A 10,352-nucleotide genomic window follows, 5' to 3' on the forward strand; every position below is an offset into this window, starting at 1 on the left:
TTAATTTCTTATCTGATCCAAAGATTCAGTATAAATCAGATGTTTATCAGATTATCAAATAATCTTATTTGATAATCGTTAAACCATTTTCAGTAATGGGCAGTATTTGATGATTTAACTAGACAGTTTTTACTAGGATCGTCTGAGGTTTCTGTTCCTGTGGATGAATCAGACCTTTTCCTGGTTCTATTGCTCCCCTGTGAGTCTGTCACGGTACATAACAATCATGGCCTCCAACTGCAGTTTACTAGAACAACACAAGTTAACTTGTGGACTGATGCCAGGGCACAGCATGATGATGCATTGCCACTGGGCCTTGGCATCTGCGACTTACTTCTGATCTCCGACCTGTGACATGATATGTAAAGGCTACTTTATGCAAGGTGACTGAAGGATGGAACAGCAGCTGACACTATCTTTTTCTGTGATCAATTTATCAATTCCAGATATCAACCAGGCATATTTTATCATTTCCCAAACAGCAGGGCAGATATTTGTCTTGGCCAAGAAACTGCCTGTTATTCGATAGAAGGTGGGTGAGATGACTTGCCTTGATGAATGGGGTTGCTACAAGCATCTCAGGTCCGGTGGGTCATGTTTCACTACAGCCAATGGAATATTGAAGTCCTCATAGATATCCTGACAGTCCTTTCAATGACCCCTCTCAGCCTCGAGAATGGCTACTGCGGTCTCATTCCAAAGAACTCAGCCTAACAGAGCAGTGACAGCCTTGATTGGCATTACCTTAAAGCGGAACACCCACTCCCTCTCATCCACTCTTTAGCTGTCAGAGCATCAGAAAGAACTACCTGTCAACCTCTTCGAGTATGATAAGCTGAGGTGTCCCAGCTAATGTGCGTTTAAATTCTCAACACTTGTGTAAGCCTCTCAAGGCTTTGATCTGGAGACAAAGAGGGTAGAATTCTCTATTTCTGTCTCCAATGCAAAATGGCCCACCAGCACAATGTTAGTAGATGGAGTTGACCCAGAGACCCATTCTGTTCTGTTCCCCATATCCTGTCTGCCACACTCTCCTGTCCAGGTGTACACATCACTGATCTCTTCTTGTCGTGGGGTTTGGTGATAGTTGATCTTTAACCACCTTCTGCTGAATTTGGCTGAGGCAGCTGCATTCTATGGTTCACTCCTCTCCCCCTCTGTGAAAATTGCTAGTTTATACACATTGGGCAGGCTCAGCTAAAGCTGCTATCCATAACGACAGCATTGCTGCATACTCTGACAACAGCAAAAAGGGTGAATAAGCCATACAACCCAAACTACATGCTGATTAGTGGACGTGAGAGATACTATGTTCAGACAGCACCTTCTGCTTTAGCCAATAAATATAAGATGTCTGTCAGGGTGCAGAGGACCCAGTTTCAGTGCGTTGCATCCTCGAGGGACAGAGACATTGAAAAAGTGCATCATCTGTGCCCTGTGTGAGTTTGGCATGAGATGCACTCTGCAGCACGTTATCCACTCTGTGGACAGTGTTGCTGGTAAACCCCCTTAGGCTCAGCCATTGGTTGTGCAAGGGTATCTTTGAAGGATCCCCTTGGCTGTCTGTGAACACTCAAGGAGTAAGATTGCAGCTCTGCTAAGTGGAACATCTATTGATGTCTGGATGTTAGCAGCACCGTCGAGGTCCTGCATGTTTTCAGGTTTAAATGCAGTGTGATTGACATGTGGGCTGCTGCCAGCAACCTCTCTGTCCTTGCTGTATCATAGCTCTGTCCAGGTCTCCAGCATCTGCTGCAGAAGAGGCAGAATACTGCTCAGTGAACAGTTGGAGCAGCCGTATTACTCATAGAGGAGCCATGTATCCTCTTGCACTTTCACAAAGTAGCCCGGTTGGCAGGTGGTGAGTGCCAGTTGCCTACATGCAAAATTTAAATGCAGGACCAAGACGACAAGTGGCCAAGCTGTTGGAGCCTTGTAATTGCGACAATGCTCATATAGAACATGTGTTATGAAGTGTATCAGTCTTTAGCAGTCATAATAAAAACAGTTCAGTAAATGTAACAGGCTAAGGACTTTGTAATTAAAAGATAAAACTGCTAAATGTTTGAGAAGAATCTGCAAGCTGTTGATTTTGTTTGTCTCTTTTAGCTCCAACCTTTTCCTTCATATAAAACTTAAAAAAAAAACACCTGAACCTACTTTGAGATGTTTTTCCTGTCCTGACAATTGATTTCAGGTGTTATGAATCTTTTTGACTTGATAGCTTGAAACTAAGCAGCTCCAACAGGCTGGCGGGCCTCTATCTGTCAGGTTTATTTAGCCGACCGGGGTGGTATCACCTACCACCTCCACACCCACTGTCCCCAGACACCATACAGTGTCTCCTCATTATGTCAGGTCTGATATGCAAAGTAGTCCTGGGAATGACTGTAGCATTAGCAGAGAGACGGGGGCAATGTTTTTGTGTATATGTGCGTGAGAGGGAGTGTGTTTGTGTCTGGATGGGTTCCCCAGCCAGTGGCAAGACAGTTGCTATGATTTTACAGCGCGAGGGTATCACGTTCAGCGTCATCTTCCAAAACAGATAAACACACACATCTTATCCGCCTCTTGCAGGCGCAGCCTCAGAGCAGGCCCAATATGGAAATGTAGTCAAATGGCCAACTGGCATGAGCAACAGGATAGGAGACTACAGACTTGGTAGTCAGGGTGATTCTCCTGCCTCAGAGTTTAGTCATAGGCTTCCTGTCTTTCAGGATGGATGTTGCGTTTTGTTTACTGTAAAAGCCTTTGCACAAAATGCAGGCATATATACACATTTTACTTGAACGTACACTGGAATGTGTGTCAGCTGTATTAACTGCATTGTGTACGTGCACATCAGTGTGTCTGTGTGTCTGTAAGCTTGATGCAGAATCAGTGAACTGAGAAACAGAATGCTCACCCAGCCATTCGGCTGCAGTCCTAATTGGCTGTGTGCTGTTGACAGGATGCTGACAGAGCCCATTGCCAAGACAGGTACTCTGTTTCTCTCTGTTTCATCTTCTGGGTTTGTGAAATTATTTCCTCAGAGGAATTCCCTGCTCTACTCATTTTCAGGCAGAACAAAAGTGTAAGTGGTGCCCTCTGACAAGTTACAAAGCTTGTTGTTTTTCCAGTGTTTGGATAGAGAAAAAGGGGAATGTGGAGTCTGGAGATACGCAAGCTTTAATGAGACGGCTCTGTGCTGCTTATCAGGCCTTGGTGGTTCACTGTTGACTGGTGACCCGCCTGACCTCTGTGTGTGTGCGGACAAACACGTGGAATCGCACCTACAGATCCTTATAGCTATAAATGAGCATTCACACAATACTCGGATTCTGTTAATGTTTCAGCTAATACAGGTATGTGCATGCATTCATGCAACGCTGCAAAGCGCTCTACAGCTTTGCACTTAAAAAACGGGGAGAGGAACATCCTGAGTAGAGACAAATTCAGAGTACAGTTCATCATAATGGCAAAGTTGACTCTGCAGGGAACACATGCACAAACACATCCAGGGCTTTTGATGGACAGCAGAAAGCAGTGGGGTGTGAGTAAAAGAGGGGGAGGGGACGTTAGCAGTGTCTCAAGCGAACCATGTCTAAAGGAAAGATTGCTGCCTCCGGGTGCTTTTACCCAACACTTTACTTTGAAGGATCACAATGATATCACTTAATGCACTTCTTTCTCTCGCTGCCGCTCATTCACAAATACATTTACTCAATCTGGTGTCCCTTCAGGTGTGTTTTCACATTGTTTACACTTCATGGGAAGTTATGTCACACACTGTATGCCTTCCGGAGGTGCAGGTCTGCTCTACTCAGTCAGCCATGTTGTCAAAGAATAACAGAATCACCATGGCCTTCAGTCTAGACTCAAGGATAAAGGAGAAGTCGCTTTTTGCCACCAGGTCCCCTGCGTTATGAAAAACCTTGGCTGAGAAATCGAAGTCAGCTTAATTTAGGTATTTGTTGTTTTTTCCCCATGTTTCCTCTTGCATCACAGAGTGTGATATTTTGTACAGTGTGAGATCTTAGTAAATACATTAACACACTCTTTGGTGGCAAGTAAAACATTGACACCACACTCATGTCTGTCCATTTTGATATAAAGCTACAATATCAGTCTACAGCCAGTTAGCTTAGCATGGCAGTATCACTGGAAACCAGAAATACTTTGACAAATGCCGTATCCATGCTGGCAGCAGAATGTGTACAACAGGAAAAACTCTTTAATTACTGATTTTATTTCCTGATATTTTTTACTTTGGTGGACAACTACGAGGCACCAAAGTGAGACACATCATCCATCTCTATCTTTATTTAACTGTCCTTGGCTAGCATCCTGATGTTAGCATTTAGCTCAAAGTAGTACTCTGCCTGAGTGCAGCTTCACAGAGCTGCTAGTATGGCTGTAGACATTTATTCGTTAATAATTAATTTACAACTAGATCAGTGGATAATTTTTCATATCTAATAGATCATATACATAACTGTTTATTTTGGGCCTTAAGACCAAGTTTATCATGCCTATTGCCTACAGTACATGTGTCCTTAATTCCCTTAAACCAGAGGGAGAGTTTAAGAGGTTCTGTTGGGCTGAACGTTTTTATGACTACGAAATCAACAGCCACAATGACGTGCAGCTCAATGATTAATATTTGTTATCTTGTGTCTGTCTTTCTTTCTTTCCGAGACTTTGAGGGCACAGGGTCGCCCAAGTTATATGTGCTCCATGTGCTGAAAGCTAACCTCCTGTATTTTGAAATATTCCCCATCTTGCAAATGTTCCATTGGTATTGACCATAGTCTGCCTTAGATGTGACAACGTTCTGAACTTCTGTCTGAAGAATGCTCATCACAGTTTCCTGTAGGTGGTGTTTTCACGGAGGTTGTCCTGCTGGACAAATACTCACTTTACCTTCTGGTAAGAAGAAGGATATTTGCCTTTGTTAATTTAAAAATGATTTGCAATTAATCAAATATCAAGTAGATCATTATTTATAAATTGTCACCGTGATCTCCACTTTGGTCAAGACTGAAATATCGGAAAAACTACAGGCTGGATTGGCGCTAAACTTGGTAGAAAGACAATTCTAAGAACTAGTGCCCCCGTCAGCTTTGACATTGGTCATGAACGACACCTGAAAACACAATGACATCTAAATCCACCTCAGCCGTAACCTGCTTGGTGCTCATTGACAACTGTTAGCAACTACTGCCTGTAAAGTACAGCTTCAAGTATCTTGCGAGGCCAAGACTGACTGTAAAGCAGCCTTGTTCAGACAACAAGTCTGGAGAGTGGGAAGTTATTCTTTTCACACCTGGCATAAAAATGTGTCCTGAGTGTGTCTCCCGTGACCTTTTGTCGGAGGTTTCTTCCTCGCTCCGTATGCAAATATACAAGTGCATCATTTGTATTTGCAAAGACAAAATGATGTTGTCTTTAGCCTGTCTGAGTGCACAGATATGTCCAACGGTGTCAGTATTGATATTGTGGCTGTGGCCCCAAACTTTTAACACTGAGACACGTAAAAATGCTTTCAGTTCATACTGAAACTGTTGCAGGTCAGAGGATGTCAGCTGAGTAGACTCTCCTTCATATGTGGCCCAGGACGTGTTTGTGTACAATGATTTGTGTGAAAAATGCATCTTAGACCATCTCCTAATGTGTTCTCTCAGGACACAGGACCCATTTAGGTGCGTTCAGACAATACCTTACCACTGACCATCTGTGTTCCGATCACTCGGAGGTCCATGTCTTGTTAGGTAATAGTTGCACATTAATCCACTATAAGTCCAAAGTAGTTCTCACAAAGGGACCTAACAAAAGGTTTCAAAAGGCGACTGTCATCGTGGCATCAAACTGTCAGGAAGTGAATGCCTACTCGTGGTTTCTTTCATAACCGGCCATGAATCTGACCTCTGAGATAAACTGCCACAAATATGTTTTCATTAAAGCAGCTGGAGAAAATTAAACCTACCTAGTGCACTACTGCATTCCAAAGATGATTTGTTTGCTTGAGTCACACACATTCCACTCAGAACACTCCGTCAGCTGCAGAGCTGTGAGCTGAGCAACGCTGCCAGCGGATCACAGAGCACAGCAGTAACACCAGGGTACTTGTCAATTGTCTGGGCCCATAGGCTTGGCCTCGTCGCCGCTCTCCAAAGCTGACATCAGATTGGCTGTCATCTCCGTTTATTATCAAGACTCTGCCTCTGTACGGTCGAAAGCCACTGTAGCTACTCCCAAATGGCAAGTTAAAAGGCAGGTGTTGCACACGTGGTGCCGAGCCATCTGAGGACAGGATGAGGAGCACTGACTCATAAACACAAGAGAGAACACGGTGTGCAATTGTCCAAGTGCTGCCGTGCCCTCCCAAATCACTTCAGTAGGTTGTGCAGAGGTCAACCTCATTACAGTTCTTGCATGTGTGTGGTTGATGGGATAACAGTGTGAAAGAGAAGCAGCTGTCAACATCATCCAGACTCACTGCCTGTGCTGAACATTTGTACATTAGGACAAGTTCCGAGGAGAGAGACGCTGAAAGTGAAGATGTGGACCTCGATATCCTGCAGCCAGACCACGTAAACATGAAAGCGTGTAGGTGGCTGTGAGTTCATGTGTGTGTGTGTGTGCGCTCGACATTTGGATGTGCGCGGGACGACCGGATGTCAGAGAAAGAATGAGAAATGGAGAGAGAGAGCGTTAGAGAGAGCCGCTCCGTCATGCATGTACGTATACTTTCCAGCACGAGTGTACGTGTGTGTTTTCGCACAATGGGAGTTTCTCGGTGCTGAACTCAGCAAATTCTGTTGCGTCTCCAGCAGTGTTAACATGAATATTCATGAGGTCCTCTCGTCTTCCGTAAAAGCCTCATGGTGTTCCACAGAGGCTGTTGGAAGGCGGGGGGGGGGGGGGGGGGGGGGGGGGGCTTTGTGCACTTTGTGTGCACTGTTGAGGTGAATCAGTGTTTCATCGCAGGTTTGTTTTCCAAATTCTCAAAAAAAAAAAATGTTTTAGTCATAACATATGATTAACATTAGACGTGGTTTACCTGTCTGAGTGAGTAATTTGTGAATGCTTCATATTAAACAAACAAATAAACAAACACATACACACACATTGTGAATGTGTTGAAAAGCAGCCCCTGAAGCTCTCTGTTTATGAATAAGTAAATAGAATTTCCCGTCCAGCAGTGGCTTTTTTTCTCCCTCGGCCCAGCCCATCGCTTCGAGCTATTTTTTCCCCTCACATGGTCCATTCTAACAACCACACAAACCTATCACCCCTTTGGCTTAACAGGCCTACTTTCACCTCCAGCTGCAGCAGCGCCAGCACGCCTGCATCTTCCACTCTTATGTAACCCTCAGAAGGAGGGCGAGCAGAGGAGCAGGCTCGCTCTGTCTTTATGTGCTGGCTTCAATGAGCCTCAGTGATGCCCAGGGATGCATGTTAAGCCCCGCAGACTGCGCACTGGAACGTACATAAAGACACAGCGCCCCCAGCGCAAGAGCGCAGCCCCTTGACCCTGACCCATCCATCCACATGCATGTTTAAAGCGGAAACGAATGGGCTGACTTGTCTGCGTCTTTTCATAAGGAAACATTCTGTCCCCTTTATCTGTTAGCGAACTAATGCAGTGGGCTTGGGGACTGAGGTCTTTTATTGTGAAATGGATGCATCCTTTAATGGATTAGAGAGAGTGAGAGAGAGACTACATGTCGCCAAGAGAAAAAGGGAGAGGACGCACTAATGGAATCCACCGTCATCCAATCATTTTCAAGTCCAAATAATTCCCATAGGCTTTTTATGGTGACAAATTATCTCGGCTGCTAAGGCGATAATAGCTGTGCACCATGCTTTATTAAGGTATGATAATAATGTGAGTGAGCGCTTCCAAAAAGGTTGAGAGTCTGCTTTTTCAGTGAGGTTATTAAGAGTGCATCTGTCCTCATTAATGTTTCATTGGGTCAGGGCTCACAGCAGCATCACCAGAAAAGTCTGAGCCATCTAAATGAAAAGCTGCTACATTGCATCAGCACGGTATTACAGGCACGCCCCATGGAGCGATGACACCTGGTACCTGGGTGTTCCTGCTTCGAGTTGGCTTGCATAGAGTTTGCATGTTCGTCCCTTGTGTTTGATCTGGGCGACACGTGTCCTTCCTCAACATACAGGCGAGCAGGTTTGGCCGAATTGGAATCTAATCTTCTAGTAGGTGTGAATGCGAGATTAAAGGTGATCAGGTAGAGCTGAAAGTAGGATTTTCTGAAGAAAGTGTAACGATTTTGTTTATAACTTCATTGTTTTTTTGTCATTTACGGGAAAAAATTGGCCTTGGACTCTGTATCTAAGAGATCTATGCAGAGACCCGTGCTGCATCTCTCTGTCTCTCATTTCCTGTCCTTTCTCCACAATCTGTGATAAAGGAATGAGAAGCAGAACCCCAAAAAGGTTTACAAATACATATGCAGCTATACAAAACTCTGACTAAAATAAGAATACTAAATAGTTTTTTCTTTAATCTAGGACGTATCAGATATTTTGCCATTGTCTTCTCATCATACTATTGGGTCTCATTATCATTATTCTGGGTCACTGACCCAGGTCGGGCTCTGTGCCCAGCTTGCCCAGGCTCATTGCCCACAGGCCTTTATTTGCCCCTTTCACTTGTTGCCCCTCTCATGAGCCTAATTGTGGGCCTGTGGCCGCTTCAGCCCAGAGCAGAGCTCTAACCACAGCCTGGTGAGTTCACCTGCCCTCACCAGGCTACAGCCCCTGTATTATTCATCAGCTATCTCAGGTGACCTCTCATAAACACCCTATTATCATTTTGGATCAGATGTCTCATTAGTGGCCCATTCAGCCTCCTCAAAAATTGCTTTTGTGACTTCAGCGGACTGCCATCCAGCTGCCCTCATCCGACCGATTGATCCTTGACTGTCTGTCATTCGCCAGCCGGTGAACGTGATTGTGATTGGCCCTCGACGGGGAGTTCAGGTGATCTAGCGGAAACTGAAGATGGCTCGGCCTGTGTTGCTGTCACTGCCCTTGTCTCAGGTTTTCTGCCATAAAGTCCCCCCCCAAGTCCTCTTGGTAGCTGCAGGTGAAGTGCACTGACCCCCCCCCCCCCCCAGCCAGCCCCCCTGGCCCGTATGCCAGGCACTTAATAGCATTTGACAAACACAGAGGGATGAAGATGGGAGGGAAAAGAGAGATGTGTATTTGCAATGTAACGCTCCTCATCCCAGAGGAACGTCAAATAAAAGGATATTTTTAGATCGACAGGCTATGCCTCTGTGTGTTTAGCCTCTGACCCTCCATTAACACAGTACTGGCTTCACTGGGCCAGACCTTTGTCCGCTTAGATTGGGCTCTCGACACTCAACATACTGCCGCTCCATTACGATCCAGTTTGCCTTGAGCACTTACATAAAGTATGCTCTCTTGCTTTTGTATAGCTTATGTATGTGTTTTTGTTTGTGAATGTGTGTGTTTGTTTATGTGTTTGTGTGTGTGTGTGTGTGTGTGTGTGTGGGTGTGTGTGGGTTCGTGTGTGTAAAACCCATGTACGGAATTGCTTTTTGAGGTTCAAGGCTAAGTTGTAGGGTTAGTCATTTAGCTGGTGTTTATATTAGAGAGTAAACGTTCGGGAAAGAGGTGAGGAAATGTGAGCAGTGTCAGGGTTATGTGAGTGAAACAGTGAAACAAGTTTGTTTGTGTGTGCGTGTTTCCTTGTTTGTGTCACGTCATTAGGACCTTTTCTACTATAAACACAGACCTTGTCAGGACCAGTGTACCTCGTGGGGACCAAAGCCTTACTGAGGCAACACCTCAGCTGAAAGCATTATACATTGTCTCTTGTATTGAGTAGTATTTCTTTGCATAATTGTTCCCACCTTTCTAGCATTGACGATGTATTGTTCAGACAACCAAGCAAGAGGAGGTTTCTAATAGACACAGACACACACAAGAATTTATACACGTAAATTGCCCGCATGCACGCCCAATGCCCCCCCACCTGTGCTCTTCAGAACGGCCTTTATTTGTCACAATGTCGGCCAGGACTTGGCCTTTATTAGATGCTCCACTCTCTCTCAGTGTTTTCAAAAAACAAACCAGAGAGGCTGCTAATTAAGGGCAGGGCTGCTGTTTGAGTTTAACAGAAGAATCCTCATTAGTTTGCCAGGCGGTAATTAGAGAGAGGGAGAGAGAGAGAGAGGCTGACTCTGCTCACGGTGCTGTACATCACCGAGGATTTAATGATTCTTCAGCCAGTCGTATGGTGCTTAATGGTTTATATCAGTAGATTAAATACGTTATTTCTCTTTTTGACAGAGAATGATTAAATAATCATCATCTCA

Source organism: Platichthys flesus, chromosome 18 (assembly GCF_949316205.1).
Source record: "Platichthys flesus chromosome 18, fPlaFle2.1, whole genome shotgun sequence".
NCBI lineage: Eukaryota > Metazoa > Chordata > Actinopteri > Pleuronectiformes > Pleuronectidae > Platichthys > Platichthys flesus.